Consider the following 19852-nt stretch of genomic DNA (forward strand, 5'->3'; position numbering starts at 1 on the left):
ATATATATATATACACATTATATATATGCATATATACACATATACACACACACACACACACACACACACACATACATATATATCCACATACACACACACACTTCCCGAGATACTTACCTCCATAGGGAGTGCCAGTATATATGCGCAGTGTAAAAGTCCATGTCACGCAGGCCAATAGGAAGCCGCAAGGGATGACATCACGGCTTCCTCTCAGCCCACATGAGGCGAAACACTAAAATGTCGACACTTACGCAGGTCACTGGTTGCTCCTACCGGCAGCACACCCTAAGGAGGTAAGTATCCCTGACCGAACGGGGCCCCTGCAGTTCAGTTCCGGAGACCCCCGGCTTCAATCCTGTAATAATACAGAATTGTATATGTACAACTTGTGAGATACCGCTCACCACAATAGCAAAAAAAATAATAATAAATATTATAATTACAGTCGGTGCAAAAGGGATGGGGACGAAAACATATAAGGAGACAGAGGTTCTCCTACAAAAGATCCCAGTTTACTGCACAGCAAGACTGAAAGTAATTCGGGTTCAAATAGCCAGTAAGGGGTAATTACTTTCAGTCTTGCTGTGCAGTAAACTGGGATCTTTTGTAGGAGAACCTCTGTCTCCTTATATGTTTTCATAATACAGAATCGTCCTGTCCAGCCCCCTTAATGATGCAGTTGCCTGAATACGGTTCTATAGTGTTCCCTCATGACGTAGATCAGGGGGGCTCATCTCCAGTCCTCAAGCCCCCCCCCAACAGGTCAGGTATAAAGGATATCCCTGCTTCAGCACCACGTGGCTCAATCAGTGGCTCAGTCCAGGACTGACATATGCAGCCACCTGCGCTGAAGCTGGGATATCCTTAAAACCGGACCTGTTCGGGGGTCTGGAGCACTGGAGATGAGAACCCCCGACTTAAGGTTTTCTGCGGACTTGAAACCCCCCACTTCTGGAGAGACCGCTGGGGCACAGATATGCAGGACGTGTGTGTGTGCAGTGACTTTGTTTAGCAACGAGAATCGTTTTCATTTGGCAATCCCTCGACACTGGAAGCTTCGAAACGGACAGCACGTCCCTAACCTCCCCGCACCAATCAAGGGTTCACCAGCGAGGTTTAGAGCTGCCCTACAGAGCGGTGAAAAGACGCAGCGGGTGAAGGCTTCTTACAGGTACGGTGACTGCTCAACTGCCACAAAACAACTGCATGAAGCCTCAACTCCAGGACCGCAGAGCTGCAGTCCTCATACACAAGCCAGGCTCCTTGGTAAGGACTTGATTTCTACCTGCTGCAGGCAGTGCGGGTACTGGCTATACAAATAAAGCAGCAGCTTACAGTATACTCCGCACGGAAACCTATAGCTAACAGAGGGATCTGCAAGGCATTCTCTCCATAATGTGTTGCACGCTGCTTTGGCAGCCAATGATTTAACAATTTTCGTGAGGGTCTCTTAATCAGACAGAGGCCTACATAACCATAAACCTGTATTTGATGGAAACCTCTCTAACTGATCCATAAAAAAAACACTCCCTAAATAACAGACAAAACCAAGGAAAATACCAGAAAAGACCTTAATACAAGGACAGATTGAATTGTCCGTGTTATCTCAGTGCTAGGTTCTCTCAGCGCACCAATGTAACATGACAAAAACTTCACACACAGCTTTCTGTTTCCATACGAAGCATGTGGCATGTGTGTAACTACCGATACTGTATTTTGTGGTATCCCAGATCAGGTACGGGAGACCAAGTAACACACACACACAAAACTACTCTGGAGCTCAGATCATCAAGTGTTTAACATTAAGACATTAGGATTGTGCACATAAGCACTCTATGGTTCAGATGTAATAAAGACGTATCTCCATCTGAAGGGAGCTTAAAATGCACTAACGGTGACGCACGGAGACCCAGGCTTGCTAAAAGATGCTCTCACGAGTAGCACGCTTGATGAAATTCGAGTCCGTGCATCCGTTTATCACCACACTCTTCATAGGCTGCCCTAAAGCTTAATTCTCCTCCATTCAACAACTTGTGCAACCAGCAACCAAAAGGTATACAACCAGATTGATGCCTTGGAAGTTCTGTCGTTTGGACCCTGTAATGGTTTCGCTATGTTCCCTTTAGCTAACACTTCATGTGTTCTGTATGTCAGGATCCTGTGATAGAAGTGCACCTGCTTCTGAATTGTAACTGCACTGAAAGCCTGTGTTGTGACCCCATGTGCTGCGGTGCCCAGGTTTCACATGTAACGAATAATTCAGGGTCGCTATGTTTGCTGATGTTATAAAGTGGGGGCTCCGGTATGGTACCTGGCAGTAAGAAAAACACAACTCCAGACAGCTTTCAATAATATAAAACCGTTTCTAATGACTTGCACAATGATAAGACATGTCCTAACGGCTTATTAAGGAGATCAAATAAACTAAACAGGTGTTTCTAAATTCTCTATCAATTACCCACTTTCCATATTGCCCACTTTCCATATTGCCCACTTTCCATATTGCCCACTTTCCATATTACCCTCTTTCCATATTACCCTCTTTCCATATTACCCTCTTTCCATATTACCCTCTTTCCATATTACCCACTTCCCATATTACCCACTTCCCATATTACCCACTTCCCATATTACCCACTTCCCATATTACCCACTTCCCATATTACCCACTTTTCATATGAAAATGGCGACTCATTCCCTATAAAAAGAGGTTGGAAGGCCGGAGCCCCAAAGTAACCCTAAAAACGTGGAGGATTTGTATTTTCATCTGAAGATCACACATAATCATCTATAGAGGAATAATCTTAAAGCAGCAAAACTACATTCCCCTTTATTTGCTTCTTTTTTGCCTTATTTGTACATGTAAAGTGACAATGTATAATGCCACATTCTTGCCTAAGCTGGCGATTGTTTGGCGCTCCTGTTATACACCTGTAAGAATCCTGCGTGTGAGCCTAACATACAATAATGGCCGCCTTCTCACTCTATGCTGCAGCTGATATGTAATATGAGATTAGTACGTGCAGCACATCACTGTTACAGCTCTCAGAGGAAGACAAACATCGGGTGTGATATGTTCTTAAGCTCTGCACTTTCTTGCAAAGTATCAGAGCCTGTTTCAAAAGGGGAAGTGGATGTGACTTTGCAGCAACCAAAGGATGATCAGTACATTAAAAAAAATCCTTCAAATGGCATTAGGAGTTACAAAAATGCCGACAGTATTATCTAATACTACAGAACTGATTTATTAAAAAAAACACCCCAGGAGTGTTCATGTTTTGCTGCTTTAGGGTAGAGGAGAAGTAAAATATGAAAAAGAATGGATCCCGTCTGTCTATTCACAGGGCCAATAAGGAAAGCCTACAGGAGCCATGAAAAACCCGCCAGGATTCAGAGCTTTACTATGGCTATTGTCGTCTCTCATAGCAATAGACAGTTGTCAAAATACTGGCAGACCACTTCAGGGGCTGCCCGCAGTCAGTCCCCTGTGTTACTCGCAGACCACTTCAGGGGCTGCCTGCAGTCAGTCCCCTGTGTTACTGGCAGACCACTTCAGGGGCTGCCTGCAGTCTGTCCCCTGTGTTACTGGCAGACCACTTCAGGAGCTGCCTGCAGTCTGCCCCCTGTGTTACTGGCAGACCACTTCAGGGGCTGCCTGCAGTCTGTCCCCTGTGTTACTGGCAGACCACTTCAGGAGCTGCCTGCAGTCTGTCCCCTGTGTTACTGGCAGACCACTTCAGGAGCTGCCTGCAGTCTGTCCCCTGTGTTACTGGCAGACCACTTCAGGGGCTGCCTGCAGTCAGTCCCCTGTGTTACTGGCAGACCACTTCAGGGGCTGCCTGCAGTCTGTCCCCTGTGTTACTGGCAGACCACTTCAGGGGCTGCCTGCAGTCTGTCCCCTGTGTTACTGGCAGACCACTTCAGGAGCTGCCTGCAGTCTGTCCCCTGTGTTACTGGCAGACCACTTCAGGAGCTGCCTGCAGTCAGTCCCCTGTGTTACTGGCAGACCACTTCAGGAGCTGCCTGCAGTCTGTCCCCTGTGTTACTGGCAGACCACTTCAGGGGCTGCCTGCAGTCTGTCCCCTGTGTTACTGGCAGACCACTTCAGGGGCTGCCTGCAGTCTGTCCCCTGTGTTACTGGCAGACCACTTCAGGAGCTGCCTGCAGTCTGTCCCCTGTGTTACTGGCAGACCACTTCAGGGGCTGCCTGCAGTCTGTCCCCTGTGTTACTGGCAGACCACTTCAGGGGCTGCCTGCAGTCCGTCCCCTGTGTTACTGGCAGACCACTTCAGGGGCTGCCTGCAGTCCGTCCCCTGTGTTACTGGCAGACCACTTCAGGGGCTGCCTGCAGTCTGTCCCCTGTGTTACTGGCAGACCACTTCAGGGGCTGCCTGCAGTCTGTCCCCTGTGTTACTGGCAGACCACTTCAGGAGCTGCCTGCAGTCTGTCCCCTGTGTTACTGGCAGACCACTTCAGGAGCTGCCTGCAGTCAGTCCCCTGTGTTACTGGCAGACCACTTCAGGAGCTGCCTGCAGTCTGTCCCCTGTGTTAATGGCAGACCACTTCAGGGGCTGCCTGCAGTCTGTCCCCTGTGTTACTGGCAGACCACTTCAGGAGCTGCCTGCAGTCTGTCCCCTGTGTTACTGGCAGACCACTTCAGGAGCTGCCTGCAGTCAGTCCCCTGTGTTACTGGCAGACCACTTCAGGAGCTGCCTGCAGTCTGTCCCCTGTGTTACTGGCAGACCACTTCAGGGGCTGCCTGCAGTCTGTCCCCTGTGTTACTGGCAGACCACTTCAGGGGCTGCCTGCAGTCCGTCCCCTGTGTTACTGGCAGACCACTTCAGGGGCTGCCTGCAGTCCGTCCCCTGTGTTACTGGCAGACCACTTCAGGGGCTGCCTGCAGTCTGTCCCCTGTGTTACTGGCAGACCACTTCAGGGGCTGCCTGCAGTCTGTCCCCTGTGTTACTGGCAGACCACTTCAGGAGCTGCCTGCAGTCTGTCCCCTGTGTTACTGGCAGACCACTTCAGGGGCTGCCTGCAGTCAGTCCCCTGTGTTAATGGCAGACCACGTCAGTCCCCTGTGTTACTGGCAGACCACTTCAGGGGCTGCCTGCAGTCAGTCCCCTGTGTTACTGGCAGATCACTTCAGGGGCTGCCTGCAGTCAGTCCCCTGCGTTACTGGCAGATCACTTCAGGGGCTGCCTGCAGTCAGTCCCCTGTGTTAATGGCAGACCACTTCAGGAGCTGCCTGCAGTCAGTCCCCTGAGTTACTGGCAGACCACTTCAGGGGCTGCCTGCAGTCTGTCCCCTGTGTTACTGGCAGACCACTTCAGGAGCTGCCTGCAGTCAGTCCCCTGTGTTACTGGCAGACCACTTCAGGGGCTGCCTGCAGTCTGTCCCCTGTGTTACTGGCAGACCACTTCAGGGGCTGCCTGTAGTCAGTCCCCTGTGTTACTGGCAGACCACTTCAGGAGCTGCCTGCAGCCAGTCCCCTGTGTTACTGGCAGACCACTTCAGGGGCTGCCTGCAGTCAGTCCCCTGCGTTACTGGCAGACCACTTCAGGAGCTGCCTGCAGCCAGTCCCCTGTGTTACTGGCAGACCACTTCAGGGGCTGCCTACAGTCTGTCCCCTGTGTTACTGGCAGACCACTTCAGGAGCTGCCTGCAGTCAGTCCCCTGTGTTACTGGCAGACCACTTAAGGGGCTGCCTGCAGTCAGTCCCCTGTGTTACTGGCAGACCACTTCAGGAGCTGCCTGCAGTCAGTCCCCTGTGTTACTGGCAGACCACGTCAGTCCCCTGTGTTACTGGCAGACCACTTCAGGGGCTGCCTGCAGTCAGTCCCCTGTGTTACTGGCAGACCACTTCAGGAGCTGCCTGCAGTCAGTCCCCTGTGTTACTGGCAGACCACCTCAGGGGCTGCCTGCAGTCTGTCCCCTGTGTTACTGGCAGACCACCTCAGGGGCTGCCCGCAGTCTGTCCCCTGTGTTACTGGCAGACCACTTCAGGGGCTGCCTGCAGTCCGTCCCCTGTGTTACTGGCAGACCACTTCAGGGGCTGCCTGCAGTCTGTCCCCTGTGTTACTGGCAGACCACTTCAGGGGCTGCCTGCAGTCTGTCCCTTGTGTTACTGGCAGACCACTTCAGGGGCTGCCTGCAGTCCGTCCCCTGTGTTACTGGCAGACCACTTCAGGGGCTGCCTGCAGTCTGTCCCCTGTGTTACTGGCAGACCACTTCAGGAGCTGCCTGCAGTCAGTCCCCTGTGTTACTGGCAGACCACTTCAGGGGCTGCCTGCAGTCTGTCCCCTGTGTTACTGGCAGACCACTTCAGGAGCTGCCTGCAGTCAGTCCCCTGTGTTACTGGCAGACCACTTCAGGGGCTGCCTGCAGTCAGTCCCCTGCGTTACTGGCAGACCACTTCAGGGGCTGCCTGCAGTCAGTCCCCTGTGTTACTGGCAGACCACTTCAGGGGCTGCCTGCAGTCAGTCCCCTGTGTTACTGGCAGACCACTTCAGGGGCTGCCTGCAGTCCGTCCCCTGTGTTACTGGCAGACCACTTCAGGGGCTGCCTGCAGTCTGTCCCCTGTGTTACTGGCAGACCACTTCAGGGGCTGCCTGCAGTCTGTCCCCTGTGTTACTGGCAGACCACTTCAGGGGCTGCCTGCAGTCAGTCCCCTGTGTTACTGGCAGACCACTTCAGGGGCTGCCCGCAGTCTGTCCCCTGTGTTACTGGCAGACCACTTCAGGGGCTGCCTGCAGTCAGTCCCCTGTGTTATTGGCAGACCACTTCAGGGGCTGCCTGCAGTCTGTCCCCAATGTTACTGGCAGACCACTTCAGGGGCTGCCTGCAGTCAGTCCCCTGTGTTACTGGCAGACCACATCAGGGGCTGCCTGCAGTCAGTCCCCTGTGTTACTGGCAGACCACTTCAGGGGCTGCCTGCAGTCAGTCCCCTGTGTTACTGGCAGACCACATCAGGGGCTGCCTGCAGTCTGTCCCCTGTGTTACTGGCAGACCACTTCAGGGGCTGCCTGCAGTCTGTCCCCTGTGTTACTGGCAGACCACTTCAGGGGCTGCCTGCAGTCAGTCCCCTGTGTTACTGGCAGACCACTTCAGGAGCTGCCTGCAGTCAGTCCCCTGTGTTACTGGCAGACCACTTCAGGGGCTGCCTGCAGTCAGTCCCCTGTGTTACTGGCAGACCACTTCAGGGGCTGCCTGCAGTCAGTCCCCTGTGTTACTGGCAGACCACTTCAGGGGCTGCCTGCAGTCCGTCCCCTGTGTTACTGGCAGACCACTTCAGGGGCTGCCTGCAGTCTGTCCCCTGTGTTACTGGCAGACCACTTCAGGGGCTGCCTGCAGTCTGTCCCCTGTGTTACTGGCAGACCACTTCAGGGGCTGCCTGCAGTCAGTCCCCTGTGTTACTGGCAGACCACTTCAGGGGCTGCCCGCAGTCTGTCCCCTGTGTTACTGGCAGACCACTTCAGGGGCTGCCTGCAGTCAGTCCCCTGTGTTACTGGCAGACCACTTCAGGGGCTGCCTGCAGTCTGTCCCCAGTGTTACTGGCAGACCACTTCAGGGGCTGCCTGCAGTCAGTCCCCTGTGTTACTGGCAGACCACATCAGGGGCTGCCTGCAGTCAGTCCCCTGTGTTACTGGCAGACCACTTCAGGGGCTGCCTGCAGTCTGTCCCTTGTGTTACTGGCAGACCACTTCAGGGGCTGCCTGCAGTCAGTCCCCTGTGTTACTGGCAGACCACATCAGGGGCTGCCTGCAGTCTGTCCCCTGCGTTACTGGCAGACCACTTCAGGGGCTGCCTGCAGTCTGTCCCCTGTGTTACTGGCAGACCACTTCAGGGGCTGCCTGCAGTCAGTCCCCTGCGTTACTGACAGACCACTTCAGGGGCTGCCTGCAGTCTGTCCCCTGCGTTACTGGCAGACCACTTCAGGGGCTGCCTGCAGTCAGTCCCCTGCGTTACTGGCAGACCACTTCAGGGGCTGCCCGCAGTCTGTCCCGTGTTACTGGCAGACCACTTCAGGGGCTGCCCGCAGTCAGTCCCCTGTGTTACTGGCAGACCACTTCAGGGGCTGCCTGCAGTCTGTCCCCTGTGTTACTGGCAGACCACTTCAGGAGCTGCCTGCAGTCAGTCCCCTGTGTTACTGGCAGACCACTTCAGGGGCTGCCTGCAGTCTGTCCCCTGCGTTACTGGCAGACCACTTCAGGGGCTGCCTGCAGTCTGTCCCGTGTTACTGGCAGACCACTTCAGGGGCTGCCTGCAGTCAGTCCCCTGTGTTACTGGCAGACCACTTCAGGGGCTGCCTGCAGTCAGTCCCCTGTGTTACTGGCAGACCACTTCAGGGGCTGCCTGCAGTCTGTCCCCTGTGTTACTGGCAGATCACTTCAGGAGCTGCCTGCAGTCAGTCCCCTGTGTTACTGGCAGACCACTTCAGGAGCTGCCTGCAGTCAGTCCCCTGTGTTACTGGCAGACCACTTCAGGAGCTGCCTGCAGTCTGTCCCCTGCGTTACTGGCAGACCACATCAGGGGCTGCCTGCAGTCAGTCCCCTGTGTTACTGGCAGACCACTTCAGGGGCTGCCTGCAGTCAGTCCCCTGTGTTACTGGCAGACCACTTCAGGAGCTGCCTGCAGTCTGTCCCCTGTGTTACTGGCAGACCACTTCAGGGGCTGCCTGCAGTCTGTCCCCTGTGTTACTGGCAGACCACTTCAGGGGCTGCCTGCAGTCTGTCCCCTGTGTTACTGGCAGACCACTTCAGGAGCTGCCTGCAGTCAGTCCCCTGTGTTACTGGCAGACCACTTCAGGAGCTGCCTGCAGTCAGTCCCCTGTGTTACTGGCAGACCACTTCAGGGGCTGCCTGCAGTCAGTCCCCTGTGTTACTGGCAGACCACTTCAGGGGCTTCCTGCAGTCAGTCCCCTGTGTTACTGGCAGACCACTTCAGGGGCTGCCTGCAGTCAGTCCCCTGTGTTACTGGCAGACCACTTCAGGGGCTGCCTGCAGTCAGTCCCCTGTGTTACTGGCAGACCACTTCAGGGGCTGCCTGCAGTCTGTCCCCTGTGTTACTGGCAGACCACTTCAGGAGCTGCCTGCAGTCAGTCCCCTGTGTTACTGGCAGACCACATCAGGGGCTGCCTGCAGTCTGTCCCCTGTGTTACTGGCAGACCACTTCAGGGGCTGCCTGCAGTCTGTCCCCTGTGTTACTGGCAGACCACATCAGGGGCTGCCTGCAGTCTGTCCCCTGTGTTACTGGCAGACCACTTCAGGGGCTGCCTGCAGTCAGTCCCCTGTGTTACTGGCAGACCACTTCAGGAGCTGCCTGCAGTCTGTCCCCTGTGTTACTGGCAGACCACATCAGGGGCTGCCTGCAGTCTGTCCCCTGTGTTACTGGCAGACCACTTCAGGGGCTGCCTGCAGTCAGTCCCCTGTGTTACTGGCAGACCACTTCAGGAGCTGCCTGCAGTCTGTCCCCTGTGTTACTGGCAGACCACTTCAGGGGCTGCCTGCAGTCTGTCCCCTGTGTTACTGGCAGACCACTTCAGGGGCTGCCTGCAGTCAGTCCCCTGCGTTACTGGCAGACCACTTCAGGGGCTGCCTGCAGTCAGTCCCCTGTGTTACTGGCAGACCACTTCAGGGGCTGCCTGCAGTCAGTCCCCTGCGTTACTGGCAGACCACTTCAGGGGCTGCCCGCAGTCTGTCCCGTGTTACTGGCAGACCACTTCAGGGGCTGCCTGCAGTCAGTCCCCTGTGTTACTGGCAGACCACTTCAGGGGCTGCCTGCAGTCTGTCCCCTGTGTTACTGGCAGACCACTTCAGGGGCTGCCCGCAGTCTGTCCCGTGTTACTGGCAGACCACTTCAGGGGCTGCCTGCAGTCTGTCCCCTGTGTTACTGGCAGACCACTTCAGGGGCTGCCCGCAGTCTGTCCCGTGTTACTGGCAGACCACTTCAGGGGCTGCCTGCAGTCAGTCCCCTGTGTTACTGGCAGACCACTTCAGGGGCTGCCTGCAGTCAGTCCCCTGTGTTACTGGCAGACCACTTCAGGGGCTGCCTGCAGTCTGTCCCCTGTGTTACTGGCAGACCACTTCAGGGGCTGCCTGCAGTCAGTCCCCTGTGTTACTGGCAGACCACATCAGGGGCTGCCTGCAGTCTGTCCCCTGTGTTACTGGCAGACCACTTCAGGGGCTGCCTGCAGTCTGTCCCCTGTGTTACTGGCAGACCACTTCAGGGGCTGCCTGCAGTCTGTCCCCTGTGTTACTGGCAGACCACTTCAGGGGCTGCCTGCAGTCTGTCCCCTGTGTTACTGGCAGACCACATCAGGGGCTGCCTGCAGTCTGTCCCCTGTGTTACTGGCAGACCACTTCAGGGGCTGCCTGCAGTCAGTCCCCTGTGTTACTGGCAGACCACTTCAGGAGCTGCCTGCAGTCAGTCCCCTGTGTTACTGGCAGACCACTTCAGGGGCTGCCTGCAGTCAGTCCCCTGTGTTACTGGCAGACCACTTCAGGGGCTGCCCGCAGTCTGTCCCCTGTGTTACTGGCAGACCACTTCAGGGGCTGCCCGCAGTCTGTCCCGTGTTACTGGCAGACCACTTCAGGGGCTGCCTGCAGTCTGTCCCCTGTGTTACTGGCAGACCACATCAGGGGCTGCCTGCAGTCTGTCCCCTGTGTTACTGGCAGACCACTTCAGGGGCTGCCCGCAGTCTGTCCCCTGTGTTACTGGCAGACCACTTCAGGGGCTGCCTGCAGTCAGTCCCCTGTGTTACTGGCAGACCACTTCAGGAGCTGCCTGCAGTCTGTCCCCTGTGTTACTGGCAGACCACTTCAGGAGCTGCCTGCAGTCTGTCCCCTGTGTTACTGGCAGACCACTTCAGGGGCTGCCTGCAGTCAGTCCCCTGCGTTACTGGCAGACCACTTCAGGGGCTGCCCGCAGTCTGTCCCCTGTGTTACTGGCAGACCACTTCAGGGGCTGCCTGCAGTCAGTCCCCTGTGTTACTGGCAGACCACTTCAGGAGCTGCCTGCAGTCTGTCCCCTGTGTTACTGGCAGACCACTTCAGGAGCTGCCTGCAGTCAGTCCCCTGCGTTACTGGCAGACCACTTCAGGGGCTGCCTGCAGTCAGTCCCCTGTGTTACTGGCAGACCACATCAGGGGCTGCCTGCAGTCTGTCCCCTGTGTTACTGGCAGACCACTTCAGGGGCTGCCCGCAGTCTGTCCCGTGTTACTGGCAGACCACTTCAGGGGCTGCCTGCAGTCTGTCCCCTGTGTTACTGGCAGACCACATCAGGGGCTGCCTGCAGTGTGTCCCCTGCGTTACTGGCAGACCACTTCAGGGGCTGCCTGCAGTCTGTCCCCTGTGTTACTGGCAGACCACATCAGGGGCTGCCTGCAGTGTGTCCCCTGCGTTACTGGCAGACCACTTCAGGGGCTGCCTGCAGTCTGTCCCCTGTGTTACTGGCAGACCACTTCAGGGGCTGCCTGCAGTGTGTCCCCTGTGTTACTGGCAGACCACTTCAGGGGCTGCCTGCAGTCAGTCCCCTGTGTTACTGGCAGACCACTTCAGGGGCTGCCTGCAGTCAGTCCCCTGTGTTACTGGCAGACCACTTCAGGAGCTGCCTGCAGTCTGTCCCCTGTGTTACTGGCAGACCACTTCAGGGGCTGCCTGCAGTCTGTCCCCTGTGTTACTGGCAGACCACTTCAGGGGCTGCCTGCAGTCTGTCCCCTGTGTTACTGGCAGACCACTTCAGGAGCTGCCTGCAGTCTGTCCCCTGTGTTACTGGCAGACCACTTCAGGAGCTGCCTGCAGTCTGTCCCCTGCGTTACTGGCAGACCACTTCAGGGGCTGCCTGCAGTCTGTCCCCTGTGTTACTGGCAGACCACTTCAGGAGCTGCCTGCAGTCTGTCCCCTGTGTTACTGGCAGACCACTTCAGGGGCTGCCTGCAGTCTGTCCCCTGTGTTACTGGCAGACCACTTCAGGAGCTGCCTGCAGTCTGTCCCCTGTGTTACTGGCAGACCACTTCAGGGGCTGCCTGCAGTCTGTCCCCTGTGTTACCTGCTGTTCAGGTGTTGTTCCATTCCAGTGATGAAACAGAGGAGTACAGGGGGTGCACGGACCTTGCGCCTCAACATTAGGAGCAGGTTAAACCCATCCTGGCACTGTAAGTAGGGAACGCAATCGTGTGAACTCCCCGAGTACTCACAGAAAGAATGGACCAACTACAACTCTTTCTGGGACTTACCTAAACACGTGGGAAGTCCATTGCCGAAACCTGCCCCCATGGGGCCGCAGCCTTATCACTCCGTCCTAAATCAGGTAACATGACTTATCCTGCGATATCCTGAAACTTTGTAATCATAGACTAACAGATCAGGAAGTATCACACCGCGAGCGACTCCACTGCACCGCGAGCGGCTCCACTGCACCGCGAGCGGCTCCACTGCACCGCGAGCGGCTCCACTGCACCGCGAGCGGCTCCACTGCACCGCGAGCGGCGAGCGGCTCCACTGCACCGCGAGCGGCTCCACTGCACCGCGAGCGGCTCCACTGCACCGCGAGCGGCGAGCGGCTCCACTGCACCGCGAGCGGCGAGCGGCTCCACTGCACCGCGAGCGGCTCCACTGCACCGCGAGCGGCTCCACTGCACCGCGAGCGGCGAGCGGCTCCACTGCACCGCGAGCGGCTCCACTGCACCGCGAGCGGCTCCACTGCACCGCGAGCGGCGAGCGGCTCCACTGCACCGCGAGCGGCGAGCGGCTCCACTGCACCGCGAGCGGCTCCACTGCACCGCGAGCGGCGAGCGGCTCCACTGCACCGCGAGCGGCTCCACTGCACCGCGAGCGGCTCCACTGCACCGCGAGCGGCTCCACTGCACCGCGAGCGGCTCCACTGCACCGCGAGCGGCTCCACTGCGCCGCGAGCGGTTCCACTGCACGCCTGCATTGGGTTCTCTTCATGCAGCTATTCTGCCTAAGTTTACTGTCACATCTAAGGCTCTTATGTTTGTATCGCAAATGTATGTATATACAAATGGGTATGTATACTGCTAAAATCCCCATGTTCGGTTGGTACTAGAAAACAATTCAGATGTTTATTTGAAAGGGATCAATGACGATACATAACTTGTTGCACTCTCCTGCGTACTTCTCAAAGCCGTCTTCTCTGTTCCACATATTTCTACTACTCTGTCACACCTCCCATATCTCCCACCCCCACCTCTAAATGTCTCCCCATCACTTCCTGTCAAATGCACTCTCCCTGTACATTAAAGAAACACCTTTACAACAAGCATTTTCAGATCACTATAACGACCTCCCAACCCACTGCATGCTCTCCTTGCACCTCCACGTACCCCTCCTGACTCTGAATGTCCCCTAACACAGGGAGTCCTGTACGGTTCTGTAATATGCACTTATTTGTGTTATTCTTCCCTGTAATATTTCTGCAAAGTGCTGCATATATTGGCTGATCCTATTTAACAACAAACAAATCACTTTCCAGCATTTACTTTAGCCCTAGGTAGGATTGCATCTTTAATATGTGGCGTTTCTTGGCAGAAGCAACTAAAGCAAATGCTTACATCTCACAAACAAGAGAGTGATCAACTGTTCTCTGAATTACAAATGGAAAAGAACAGCACTTTGCTGTGGGGATGGAAGACGAGACCAGCCTGGCGAGGAGTTGGCTCCTGCTTAAGCTCCAACAGAATTGCGGGGTAATTAGCAATTACTCTGCATCAAGTGAAATGAATGAAAAGAAAGGCTTCTAGAAAAGAAATGTTTCAGAGTGCACCTATTACTGAGCAGTCAATGAAAAATAACCTGCTGATTAATAAACGGTTAGGCTTGGAAAATATGACTCTCTACAGGGCCGCCAAAAAGGAGGGAGGGCCGTGACAGGTGTCCCGGCAATGGCGGGGGGCCCGACTGGCCGGTGCTGCAAGTTGGGCCTGGCCCAACCACTGCTTCTGGCTGCCGGCCGCCTGCATTTGCCGGACCCGGGTTCTCCCCAGCTACTTCTCTCCACCCTCTCTTTCGCCGGTACGCATCGGAAGCTTCCCTGGACGTCTGGCCGGGTCCAGCTTCCGACGCGCACCGGTGGAAAAGAAACCTGGCATGGGAGAGGCCGGCCCCGCAGCTGGAGAGAGGCCCGCAGGAGCCGGGGAGAGCTTCGAGTCCGGCGGCTATAGACCACCGAGAAGCTAAGTGTGTGTTGCATTGCGAGTGTGTGTGTGTTGCATTGCGAGTGTGTGTGTTGCATTGCGAGTGTGTGTGTGTGTGTTGCATTGCGAGTATGTGTGTGTTGCATTGCGAGTGTGTGTGTGTCGCATTGCGAGCGTGTGTGTTTGTGTGTGTGTGTGTTGCATGGCGAATGTGTGTGTGTGTTGCATGGAGAGTGTGTGTGTGTGTTGCATGGCGAGTGTGTGTGTGTTTGTGTTGCATGGCGAGTGTGTGTGTGTTTGTGTTGCATGGCGAGTGTGTGTGTGTTTGTGTTGCATGGCGAGTGTGTGTGTGTGTTGCATGGCAAGTGTGTGTGTGTTGCATGGCGAGTGTGTGTGTGTCGCATGGCGAGAGTGTGTGTGTCGCATGGCGAGTGTGTGTGTGTTTGTGTGTTGCATGGCGAGTGTGTGCGTGTGTTGCATGGCGAGTGTGTGCGTGTGTTGCATGGTGAGTGTGTGTTTTGCATGGCAAATGTGTGTGTGTGTGTGTGTGTGTGTGTGTTGCATGGCGAGTGTGTGTGTGTGTGTGTGTTGCATGGCGAGTGTGTGTGTGTGTGTGTGTGTGTTGCATGGCGAGTGTGTGTGTTGCATGGCGAGTGTGTGTGTTGCATGGCGAGTGTGTGTGTTGCATGGCGAGTGTGTGTGTGTTGCATGGCGAGTGTGTGTGTGTTGCATGGCGAGTGTGTGTGTTGCATGGCGAGTGTGTGTGTTGCATGGCGAGTGTGTGTGTTGCATGGCGAGTGTGTGTGTTGCATGGCGAGTGTGTGTGTTGCATGGCGAGTGTGTGTGTTGCAGGGCGAGTGTGTGTGTTGCAGGGCGAGTTTGTGTGTTGCAGGGCGAGTGTGTGTGTTGCAGGGCGAGTGTGTGTGTTGCAGGGCGAGTGTGTGATTTGCAGGGCGAATGTGTGTGTTGCGTGGCGAGTGTGTGTGTTGCGTGGCGTGCGTGTGTTGCATGGCGTGCGTGTGTTGCATGGCGTGCGTGTGTTGCATGGCGTGCGTGTGTTGCATGGCGTGCGTGTGTTGCATGGCGTGTGTGTGTTGCATGGCGTGCGTGTGTTGCATGGCGTGCTTGTGTTGCATGGCGTGCGTGTGTTGCATGGCGTGTGTTGCATGGCGTGTGTTGCATGGCGTGTGCGGCATTGCGTGTGCGGCATTGCGTGTGCGTGTGTTGCATTGTGTGTGCTTATTGCCTCATGTGTGTGTGTTGCATTGCATGTGCTGCATTGTGTGTGTGTTGCATTGTGTTTTGCACTGTTTGTTGCATTGTGTGTGTGTGGGTGTTGCATTGCGTGTGAAAGTGTGTGTTGCATTGCGTGTGGGTGTATGTGTGCGTGTTTGTGAAAAACTAAGTACACCCTTACTGCTTCCATAGGAATTAAGATGCTAAGTAGCAGACAGGGGCTGCTAATCAAATGTCCTTGATTAATTGATCATCATCAAGTGTGACCACATCTATTAAAGCCGAAGTTTTAGCAGTTTGCTGGTCTGGAGCATTCAGGTGTGTTAACACAATGCCAAGGAGGAAAGACATCAGCAATGATCTTAGAGAAGCAATTGTTGCTGCCCATCAATCTGGGAAGGGTTATAAGTAGGGTGACCAGTAGTCCCGGTTTAACCGGGACAGTACCGTTTTTTCATGTGCTGTCCCGGTTTTTTATGTGCTGTCCCGGTTTTCAATTGATTCTCAAAATGTCCCGGTTTTTACTTAGGGTCCCGTTTTTTGGGGCTGCGGGGAGCGGAGGATGCTGGCGGCCCTCCCAAGCGTGGGAGGGGGAGGTTGGGGAGAAAGCAGGAGAATGCCGGCTGTGATTGTTGGAGAATGCCGGGAGGGGGGCGGAGTTTTGACAATGTGCTGCAAGCCGGGCTCTTCCCTCAGCACTGCCCCCCTCCCTTCTCTCCTACAGTAATGCCGGGTCCTCCCCTTCCTTAGGCTCCGCCCCTCTGTCCCTCCCTTTAGGCTCCGCGGGCCTGCCAGCCTCATCTGCACACTGGCTACTTATGCTGCTCCAGCAGCCCATCCACGGGCCCCAGGTAACCCACATGCCCCCTTATACCACCCTCCCAGGCACCTTACCCAGGGGGGAGAGGCCTTATTTTTGTGTGTGTTTGCAGAGGTGGGCTGATTGTGTCTGTGTGTCACTGTGTGTGTCGGTGTCACTGTGTGTGTGTGTGTGTGTGTGTGTCACTGTGTGTGTGTGTGTCACTGTGTGTGTGTTACTGTGTATGTCACTGTGTGTGTGTGTGTGTGTGTGTGTGTGTGTGTGTGTGTGTGTGTGTGTGTGTGTGTGTGTGTCACTGTCTGTGTGTGTGTGTGTGTGTGTGTGTGTGTGTGTGTCACTGTCTCTCTGTGTGTGTGTGTGTCACTGTCTCTCTGTGTGTCACTGTCTGTGTGTGTGTCACTGTCTGTGTGTGTGTCACTGTCTGTGTGTGTGTCACTGTCTGTGTGTGTGTCACTGTCTGTGTGTGTGTGTCACTGTCTGTGTGTGTGTGTCACTGTCAGTGTGTGTGTGTGTGTCACTGTCTGTCTGTGTGTATGTGTGTGTGTGTGTCACTGTCAGTGTGTGTGTGTCACTGTGTGTGTGTCACTGTCTGTCTGTCTGTGTGTCACTGTCTGTCTGTCTGTGTGTCACTGTCTGTCTGTCTGTGTGTCACTGTCTGTCTGTCTGTGTGTCACTGTCTGTGTGTCACTGTCTGTCTGTCTGTGTGTCACTGTCTGTCTGTCTGTGTGTCACTGTCTATGTGCGTGTGTGTGTGTTTGTGTCACTGTCACTGTGTTTGTGTGTCACTGTCTCTGTGTGTGTGGCTGTATCCTCCCCTCCAAATTCCGTCAACATGGCTGCGCGACGTCACGTAATGCACATTGCCATAACAACGAGACACTCCATGACGTCATGCAGCATCCAGTTGACGTGACAACGGGACGTATTATGGCGCCGAGGCATCACGTGATGCCACATTGTCATGGCAACATGTCACCGCCTGACGTCAGTGTCTCGTTGTCATGGCAACGGGGTGCGTTACGTGATGTTATTTGTTTTATAAATAATTTTTTAATGTGTCCCGGTTTTTCATTTTGAAAATCTGGTCACCCTAGTTATAAGGCCATTTCCAAACAATTTAAAGTCGATCATTCTACAGTGATAAAGATTATTAAAAAGTGGAAAACATTCACGGCAGTTGCCAATCTTTCCAGGAGTGGGCGTCCCAGCCAATTCACCCCAAGGTCAGACCGTGCAATGCTCAGAGAAATTGCAAACAACCCAAGAGTTACATCTCGGACTCTACAGGCCTCAATTAGCATGTTAAAGTTCATGACGGTACAATTAGAAAAAGACTGAACAAGTATGGTTTGTTTGGAAGGGTTGCTAGGAGAAAGCCTCTTCTCTCTAAAAAAAACATGGCAGCATGGCTTAGGTTTGCAAAGTTGCATCTGAACAAACCACAAGACTTCTGGAACAATGTCCTTTGGACAGACGAGACCAAAGTGGAGATGTTTGGCCATAATGCACAGCGCCACGTTTGGCGAAAACCAAACACAGCATATCAGCCCAAACACCTCATACCAACTGTCAAGCACGGTGGTGGAGGGGTGATGATTTGGGCATGTTTTGCAGTCACAGGACCTGGGAACCTTGCATTTATTGAGTCGACCATTAACTCCTCTGTATACCAAAGTATTCTAGAGTCAAATGGGAGGCCATCTGTCCGACAGCTAAAGCTTGGCTGAAATTGGGTCATGCAACAGGACAATGATCCCAAGCACCCAGCAAATCTATAACAGAATGGCTGAAAAAGAAAAGAATCAAGGTGTTGCAATGGCCCAGTCAAAGTCCAGACCTCAACCCGATTAAAATGCAGTGGCGGGACCTTAAGAGAGCTGTGCATAAACAAATGCCCACAAACCACAATGAACTGAAGCAACGCTGTAAAGAAGAGTGGGCCAAAATTCCTCCACAATGATGTGAGAGACTGATAAAGTCATACAGAAAATGATTACTTCAAGTTATTGCTGCTAAAGGTGGTTCTACAAGCTTTTGAATCATAAGGTGTACTTAGTTTTTCACACATGGCTTCTCCATGTTGGCTTTAGTTTTGTTAAATAAATCATGACACGGTGTAATATGTCATGTGTACACACACACACACACACACACACTGTAATATGTCATGTGTTGTTGTTCATCTGAGGTTGTATTTACCTAATTTTAAGACCTGCTAGGGAACAGATGATTGCTATTATGTCCTGATATGTAAAACCATAGAATTCAAAGAGGGTGTACTTTCTTTTTCACACAACTTTGTATATATATATATATATATATATATATATATATATATATATATATATATATATATATATATATATATATATATATATATATATATATATATATATATATATATATATATATATATACACACACACATTTTAGAGAATACAGATGTCGTCATTGCAAATGAGGCAATTGGGCAGAAAGCTCAGTATTCATTTGATTGCTGTGGGTACACCTGACCCCTGGGATTGTAGGTAAATGTGCATGCTTCCCATATGCTTGTCACTATAGTTTGTGAAACAGTTATTCACGTCTCACAATCCATCAGCAGCTGAGCACAAACAGCAACGCAAGTGGGTTTATGAACCATAAACCGAACACTATCAGCATTAAAATGAACGTTACGAGAACACAACAGCAGGGTTTGGTGTCTGTGGGCAGTTACGTGCTTTTAATTAAACGCTGCAGATCTCTAATTCACGCTATGTGCAGGGTCAGATATAATAATAACAATCTACACAGAGGTTAAAACAATCACTGCAGCTTTACAATGTATACTATTAAATGGCCTTCCAAGAACAATACTGCCGGCAAATGTAACTGGGATGGAACCGGTAAGTGAGAGGATGCCATTCAGCTATTTCCTAATTCCCAAAATGCTGAGCTATAAAAAGGTACCTTTTAGCAGCGTAGGGCTGCTGTGTCTCCTGAAATGGCGCAAGCTATGCCACCTGGGCCCACGATCTGTTATAAATGTACTGGGTCATCAAGTGGCTAATAAAAACGTAACAAGAGCTCAGCATAAACATTCAATTCTCCTTTCTGCAGATCTATAATCTCCTCCTGCTTCTCACAGGATCTGTATTCTGAGGACAGAGACGAGCGGTCCAGCTATGCCAATTCCTCATGCAGCAGATACATTCTGCCTGGCACGCTGGGTATACCAGCACCAGTTTAAGTGCTTTAAAAACTAAGGCTGTCTCACATTTTAACCTGGTCTGTAACTGTTACATACGCCTATAATATATATTATCTCTAACTGTGCATGCAATGTATTGTATATAATGTATACCCTGTTCACTTATGTAACTGTATTTGTAACCATGTATTATTTGTCATTATAACTCTGTGCCCAGGACATACTTTGAAAACGAGCGGTAACCCTCACTGTATTACTTCCTGGTAACACATTGTATAAATAAATAAATAATAAGGTGGAGGGCGGGCTCTACTCGGCCAGAGGCAAACATGATCCCGAGGAAACATTCTGATGAAGGGACTGCTGCCCCAAAACACTGACGTTACTCCTCTTCCATTTGGATGCCTTAATACTCCAGTCCTCAAGGGCCACCAACAGGCCAGGTATT

General features: G+C 53.2%; 1 protein-coding gene across 10 annotated transcripts in view; it reads right to left on the minus strand.

The window, feature by feature from the left end:
- The window catches only part of UNC13B (unc-13 homolog B), a 565224-nt gene that overhangs the window by 264501 nt on the left and 280871 nt on the right, over positions 1–19852 (minus strand). The gene's annotated exons all lie outside the window — the stretch shown is intronic.

The sequence above is a fragment of the Ascaphus truei genome, chromosome 1, assembly GCF_040206685.1.
Source record: "Ascaphus truei isolate aAscTru1 chromosome 1, aAscTru1.hap1, whole genome shotgun sequence".
NCBI classification, from domain to species: Eukaryota; Metazoa; Chordata; class Amphibia; order Anura; family Ascaphidae; genus Ascaphus; species Ascaphus truei.